At 36.3% G+C, this 7,320-nt stretch overlaps 1 long non-coding RNA gene across 3 annotated transcripts in view; it reads right to left on the reverse strand.

The window, feature by feature from the left end:
• The window catches only part of LOC116550971, a 36,157-nt gene that overhangs the window by 25,834 nt on the left and 3,003 nt on the right, over positions 1 to 7,320 (reverse strand). For 2 of the 3 annotated variants that reach the window (XR_004268646.1, XR_004268645.1), the window contains exon 2: positions 3,966 to 4,067. This is a non-coding gene — a long non-coding RNA (uncharacterized LOC116550971). Of the gene's footprint in view, positions 1 to 1,654; positions 4,068 to 7,320 lie in introns of those variants that run through there. The other variant, XR_004268644.1, reaches the window with a different exon arrangement.

Here is a 7,320-nt window from a genome sequence, read left to right on the forward strand (position 1 = left end):
TTTGGGAATAGCAGAGAGTTGCTATCTAGGATTTCATGCTGTAACCAATCATAGAAATATTCAATGGGAGATCATGGGGATAGAGGCAAAAGGAAGATTTGTAAAGCCAAAAAGAATAAATCCACTTAAGTTGCTTTAAAATAAAGGTTCATAGGTCAGAGAATCATTCCAAGTGTTGGCACTTGGTCAAAGGTGCACCCAGTCATTGCTAGTTAAGTGTCCTTGTGTAGGTGGCTTATCTGGAATATTGCAATCTTAAGGAAGTTCTTGTGATAAGTGCTGCTACTGGTCCGCATGCAGAAATGTCTTGTGAAAAGTCCTGATAAAGGCATAAACACATGAAAACTCCCTGCCATGGTCTCTCAACTCCATTTTGTTAGAATTGAAATAAATGACTCCATTTTGGCACCAGCAACTTTCAGGTAGTCTTTATATTCTCTTTGCTTTGCTCAGTAATGCTTTGTTGCAATAAATTTATATCTGGAGATTAAAGGGTACACTTAGAATAATGGAAAATCTACCTATGTGAAATCATTGGCTTTGTGAGGTTGCCAATTATATACTAAAAATGTATACAACCATATAAATGTCGTGTGTTAATGAACTTTTATAGCAAGATCATGAATCCATATAATTTATCAGAATTCCTATATTGGTAGCTATGTCTTTGTAGATTTTTTTCAACTTAATTTGCAAGCTATATAGGAAATATTCATTAGTATATATTCTTGTAGTTTGAATTATTTTTAAGGGTTTAATGAATCATTTCAGCAAGTTCACTTTAATTCAAAGAGAATACTTTATTGCTTCGCCTTAAATTTTAAATTTATATGTATGCTAACTTCAGAAAAGCACCTTAATTATTTAAAGCTTTTCTTAACATATGCAGATATAAAACAATAGTTTTTTGAAAGCTGAAACATTTTTACATCAGAAGAGACTAGAAGAAATGGGTAAGAGTAGAAGCACTGCTGTTTTTCATTTCCTTAACATGCATTTGTCAGCTAAAGGTTACTTTTCAGGTCAGGAAAACTTGTATGCTAATCCCTTCTGATGAGAGAATCAAGGAACCATGTTGGGACTTTTGCTTTTTTAAGTAAAAGAATATTATAATATTCAGAATGGTAGAGACATGTGTAAATATAATGCTACATTCAATTTAAAGTTCCTTTCTTATGTTTATATTTTGGGGAGGAATAAATATCTATAATCCACAAATATATGATGACATACATCTTTAAATTTATCATTATTTTTTTCATTTAGCTGATTTTTCTGAACAAGGAGTGAAGTTCTGAAATCTTAAATCTCTTTGTAATTATTGCACCATGACACTTAATCTGGAAAGCCTCTGGACACTTTTATTCTAGGAGAAAAAGGATCAGATATTATATAAGGCTAGAGCTGTACTCAAGAAACTTGAGGAGTAAAAGGATTTAGGGGAAATTGGAAAAGGACAGAATATTGACTATTACTTTACAGTAAAATAAGCAATTTGATTTCTCTACCATTTAATCCTTATTCTTCCTTTGGAACACACACACACACACACACACACACACACACACCCACACACACACTTACACACATGAACATGAACATGCAGAGATCACTGTATTTATAGAAACCTTAGTCAATTGGCAGTTTGCTGTTCCCCCTCTGCCAGTGGCTTGAGATAACAAAAGTGAAAGACATTTGTCTTTACTTTTTAACTCTAGACCTGTTCTTGAATTTGAAGAACCCACTGTGGCTAACAATCATGGATATTCTCATACTATGTCTAAAATAGGTAAGGAGGAATGGTAGATTTTGGCATTCATTCAGGATGAAAGTTTTGTTTTGTTGGTACCAAGGGAGGTTTGTGAGGAAGTTGAATATATAAGTAGTTTATAAGTGTTTTGGTAAAGGCAAAAGCATCTGGTAGTCACTGAGAAATGTTTAGTGTCAGGAGGAATATAGGTGTGAGAAAGACTGAAAGAATGAGAGACTGTGATTATACCGGGGTATACGGGATTTCAAGACATCCGAGGGGCAGCAGCTCTTCCTCTTGTCAGATCTCAGTACATAGAAGAAGCAATGACTATGGTATCTATGCTTCAACACGTTTTTGAGGGTAATAGAAGATTAGAAAATGACAGCTATGAGGAGGGGTGAAATATGGTATGAAACTCAAAGAAGGAAGGGGTTTTGCAAAAGGGAAAAAGAATCAACGTTGGGAAACTGCAATGCTTTCTATCATAATGAAAATGATTTAATCTCTGTTTTGCAGTCATGAAGGGCATTCTGTAAAACACCATGGGTATGCATTCCATGGTCTGAGAGTAGTGTCAGGTGAGGGCACTCTCCTGTTATTTGCTAGCCTCCTACATATGGGCTTGACATTGATACATCATCTTTTAATGAATAAATTCAAGGTGGCAAAGCTAAATAAACACACTGAGCATTTTATTACTCATTAGAGATATTTGGCCGTTTGTAAGGTTGGCATACGGCTGCGTTTTCACTTCCATTCTCTTTAGCTAAGTCATAATGCTCAATGTGACTTCCTTCAAAATGTCTCTCATGTTTATACATTTCTCTCCATTCTTTGTCTCAGAAGTAGTTCAGTTGGAAATCTGAAACTATTTTCTCCAACTCTCACCTCTCTTCCCTTTCAATCGTTTTAGTGCATCAGTATGATTAATCTTTGCAGAAGAATGATGTCATTATCTAATTTTATTGCTCAAGAACATACACAGTATTGATTCTCTACTGGGTATAATATTCAGTTCTATTAAGTCCTTCATCAGTCTATGTCTTTAGCCTTGTTCCCCACCACACCCCACCAGGCATGGTCTACTCCGCTCTGGCTTTTGCTCTTTCTGTCCTGTGGCATATAATGTTTACACTTCCGTTTGTGCACTTCCTGATTCTATTTCATCTCCTTCGATTGACCTCGCTTTTCCTATCAAGGAATTCAAATTTTGCCCTGCTTTTTGGCCAAATTATCGGCCTGTCTAAAAAAAAAAAAATCATTTGAAATATTCCCACCTATCATGGCCTTCTCCCATTTTTATGCATTTAACTATTTCCTTGTTTTGTCTCTTAGAATAGATTTTATGCTACGTGAGGGAAGGTGCCATTGAATGGCACAACTTTGTCTACTGCCATTGTGTTTAGGAACATGATATTGGTGATATATAGACAATCATACATAACCATCGTTGTGTTCCCAGTACGTCATTCAAAACATAACATGTTTATTGACTGATTGCCTTGATATTTTTCAATGAGGTTTATCAACCATCAACTTAGTATGACATCAACTAGCAACTTTTAGGTTGCTTGACTATTTTACATATCAGAATTTGCCAAAAACTACTGCCTCTTCTGGATTAGTCACCTGCTAAAATAAGCTTATAATAAAGCCATCACTAAAATTATCAGATCCAAAGCATAAATGGACTTTGATTACAGGCGGATATTAACATTCACATAGCAAGTTTTACTATTCAATTTGTAAGTCTCCATTAAAAGACACTCCAGTGACCTCAGCCTTAAGCTTCAGGAAAGTCAATTCAATTTGTAGTTTCATAACCTAAGAAGCCAGGCACTAGGCTACTCAGTTCTGTGGCAGAAAGTAATATTCAGAACCATCTGAAGGTCAATCATGAGTAAAAACTCCGGCTCAATAAAAGAAATAAAAAATGAATAATTTTAAAGTGATGCATAACATAGCATTTCGTTGCAGTTAATTCTATTTTCCACTTCTTTACTATAAGACAGTCCAAACATGAGAAATTCTAATTCTCTTTAAACCCTGGAAAACATTTTTATGAAAAATTAAGTGTGAAAGTGACTCACGTTCAAAAGTAATGAAATTATTCCTATGCCGCAAACTTATATTGTAGAAAATTCAGACAAACTAAATTTCTACAGTCAGGGAAAGGGAAGTCAGGCAACACATTTTAAAGTAGAAGACAAACCTGCTCAAGTTTTCTGTGGGTTTTGCTCTGGCTCTGGCCATTGTTTTCTCCACTGCCTTCTGTATGTTAAAGTCATCTGAATAAGCATTCTTGTGTCCTCACCTGCAAAACAAAATAGTTAAATCTGATCGGCCCTTCTACACTGAGCCACTACATAACAAAAGTTTGATTACCATTTCAGTATGTTGGAGTTAGTGAACTGCATTGCATCAATCTTTTGTAAAACCAGCAAGTAAAATATCAAGGAGTAAATATGTTTGGGTACAAATTCTTCTATGGGAAAAGTTATTTGTCACACCAAAAATTAATTGAGCATATTCTCTGTACAACCATGTGACACTGATATGCTTGGCCCTGTGTCCCCACCCAAACCTCATCTCAAATTGTAATCCCCATGTGTTGAGAGAGGGGGGTGATTGGATCATGGGGGTGGTCTCCGCATGCTGTTCTCATGAGAGTGAGTGAGTTCTCATGAGGTCTGTTGGTTTATAAGCATCTGGCATTTTTCCTGCTTGTACTTTTCTCTCCTGCCACCATGCGAAGAAGGTCCTTCCTTCCTCTTCGCCTTCCACTATGACTGTAAGTTTTCTGAGGCCTTCCTAGCCATGTGGAACTGTGAGTCAATTAAATCTCTTTTCTTTATAAATTACCCAGTCTCAGGTATTTCTTTAAAGCAGTGTGAAAATGGACTAATACAGATGCACTGCTTTGTGGTTTGAGAACATGAAAGCAGGCCATAAAATATAAGGACTTGAGCCCTAAGGACACAAGAGACACAAACATGAAATGATCATAGCAGTGAGACAACATTGCATAAAGATAAGTCACTGGGAAATGTAGCATACTATGAGTTCATGAGCACAGGAGATCTGTGGGTCAAAAGATAAAATTCGTTTCGGCTATTGTGTTGAAACACAATGTTTGCCTATGTGCTTGATGCATATCTTATCTTTTTTGAGGAAATTTAAAGTGGGCTTTGAGCACGAAGACTTTTAGCACAAAAGGAGAAATCAAAATCTGAGGTCTGCAAGAGGGAAAACAGAAGCATAAATAGGGTATGCAGAGAAAAAAAAAAGTTTGGAAATCAGGGTAGTATGGAAATTAATCAGCAGGTGAAAGCAAAAACTGCCAATTCCTTCATGAAGCCAAATTACTGTCCTCCTGAGGCCCCTTCACCAGCTCATCAACTTTGCTGTTTAAAGATATCTTCCTGGGTTTCAAAAGCAGCATAGAGTGAGTGTCCTTTCCTTGTAGCTTTATTCAGCACACAACCAGCAACTGACACATCCAAGACAGCTTCTATCCAACATTTTGACTACTTGTGAATTGCTGTGTAGCCCAGTGGTGAACAAGGGAAAGGTTTAGGGTTGCACCTAAATAGATTTATTGAATGTGCATATCCATATATATTTATTGCCCTGCACTTAAGCCATCTCTTTTTTACACCAAGTCTCCTCATCCATGGCCTTAGCATGGCCATCTTCTCCTCTCCCATTGTCATTGTCATCTCATTATGCTAGGAAAAGGATTTCTCTACCCACAAGCAATACACATTGTGGAAACAGAGTAGTTAAATATGAAAGTCACTGGTGTATCAGCTCCAGCAATTATATGAGGTCCTTAGTTTGACCATGACTTTATTTACACTTTTCTTAACTATATTAAGGTTCCAGTTCTTAACCTTTAATATTTAATTCTGATTATACTTTTTTTCTGTCAATCTCCAGTTTAGGACTGTGGTGTTTTAAAAGAATTAATTTTTCTTTATATTCCTTGGCTCAAAGCTTAATTCAAGTAAAGTTTCTTCTTTTAATCAAGTATTTTCTTTTTTCTAGGCAGTTTCAAAGCAAGAATTGTACATTAGTTAATAGAATTGATGTATGTGCATCCACACCAAACTCACACAGTGAACAGATAAGACTCAGAACCGGTTTGTTGTTTAAGAACCATATGCCCAAATGGAAATAATTATGTAGAAAGAAAGATACTTGTAACTTTTTCCAGCTCACTCACCAAAAGGCACCAAGCTATTAGGTTTTCTTTCTTTTAAAAAATGAGGAAAACTCTTTCTTTTCTTAGAATAGTAAGTTCAGCTTTTTCTCAGCTCTGGAAAAATTGATTTGATAGAAAGGAAATTATATACTGAATAATGTCAGAAACGAGCCCACAGGAGAAAACCTTCCCAAGAAAAAAAAAAAAGCAGAAGAACCAATAGTCTGACAAAATTCTCTGAAAAAAGATAAGTGCATGTAGGGCTGAAGAAGCATGCTGGAGTGTGAATCTAATTATGTATTTGAATTTGAAGATAAAGTAGTCGACACTGGTAAATATCCACAGAACACTTGTAAAGACAAAGACTTTTTTGAAACAAAGAATTGCTTACCACCCCATAATAAACTTGATATTTGCCATCAGCCTGTACTACAGACACTATATATACTCAATTATTTTCAACTGGTTTTACTCTTCTCATTCAGACACCCTTTTTAACAATTCTGTTTCTAACACTAAAACATTCCATTCCTTCATTCCACCTCTCAGAAATTTTCTTAGCTAAGAACTAAAATAGAAAAAAAACAATTCACAAAAATCGGGCTGATCCATGGGTCAAATTCTCATGACCTAACCTGCCAGTTGAGATAAAACAATGAGACAATTATTTTAGGTATGCTTTATCAATTCCTGTATTGAATATTGCAAACCATTCTCAGCTCTTCATGCATTCTCAGTTTGGCACTCACTTTTCCTCTTAGTGCAATGAACTTCTCCATTCAACTTCAAGATGAAGTGATATGCCAGTGAAGACTCCACTGAAGGAGGTATCATCGCCTAATAATCTGAGTTGATACCTCCTCCTTTTTCTCCCCTCTCAGGAAGAATCGCCCTCCTCATGTCCAAGTCACCCCCAGTCTGTTCCCTCAATCCCAACCATCTAGCTGGGCTCAGTAGGCCACACCAGCAATCCCAGCTACTCAGGAGGCTGAAGCAGGATCGCCTGAGCCCAGGAGTTCCAGACTGCAATGAGCTATGACTGCATCACTGCACTCCAGCCTAAGCAGCAGAGCCAGGCCTCCATCTCTACAAAAGAAAAAGAAAAAAAAAATAAAAGGAAATTCCAACCTTCTTAGCCTCTGCTGAACTATCATCCTCAATTGTTTTCTCTCTACTAGCTTAAGGTATATTAGATTTTCTCAAGGTGTATTATAAAGCTATCCTATCTTTTGCTAAAAAAAAAAAAATATAGTTCACATTTGCTAGTCATCAACTGCTCACTTACTTCTCAGATCTTTGTAGCCTCCTTCTTTTATTTCCAAGCATTTTATTGCCAGTTTTCTATAAAGAATCTCCATTGGCC

Source organism: Sapajus apella, unplaced genomic scaffold, assembly GCF_009761245.1.
Source record: "Sapajus apella isolate SASKATOON/1434 unplaced genomic scaffold, GSC_monkey_1.0 scaffold8, whole genome shotgun sequence".
In the NCBI taxonomy this organism is placed as follows: Eukaryota; Metazoa; Chordata; class Mammalia; order Primates; family Cebidae; genus Sapajus; species Sapajus apella.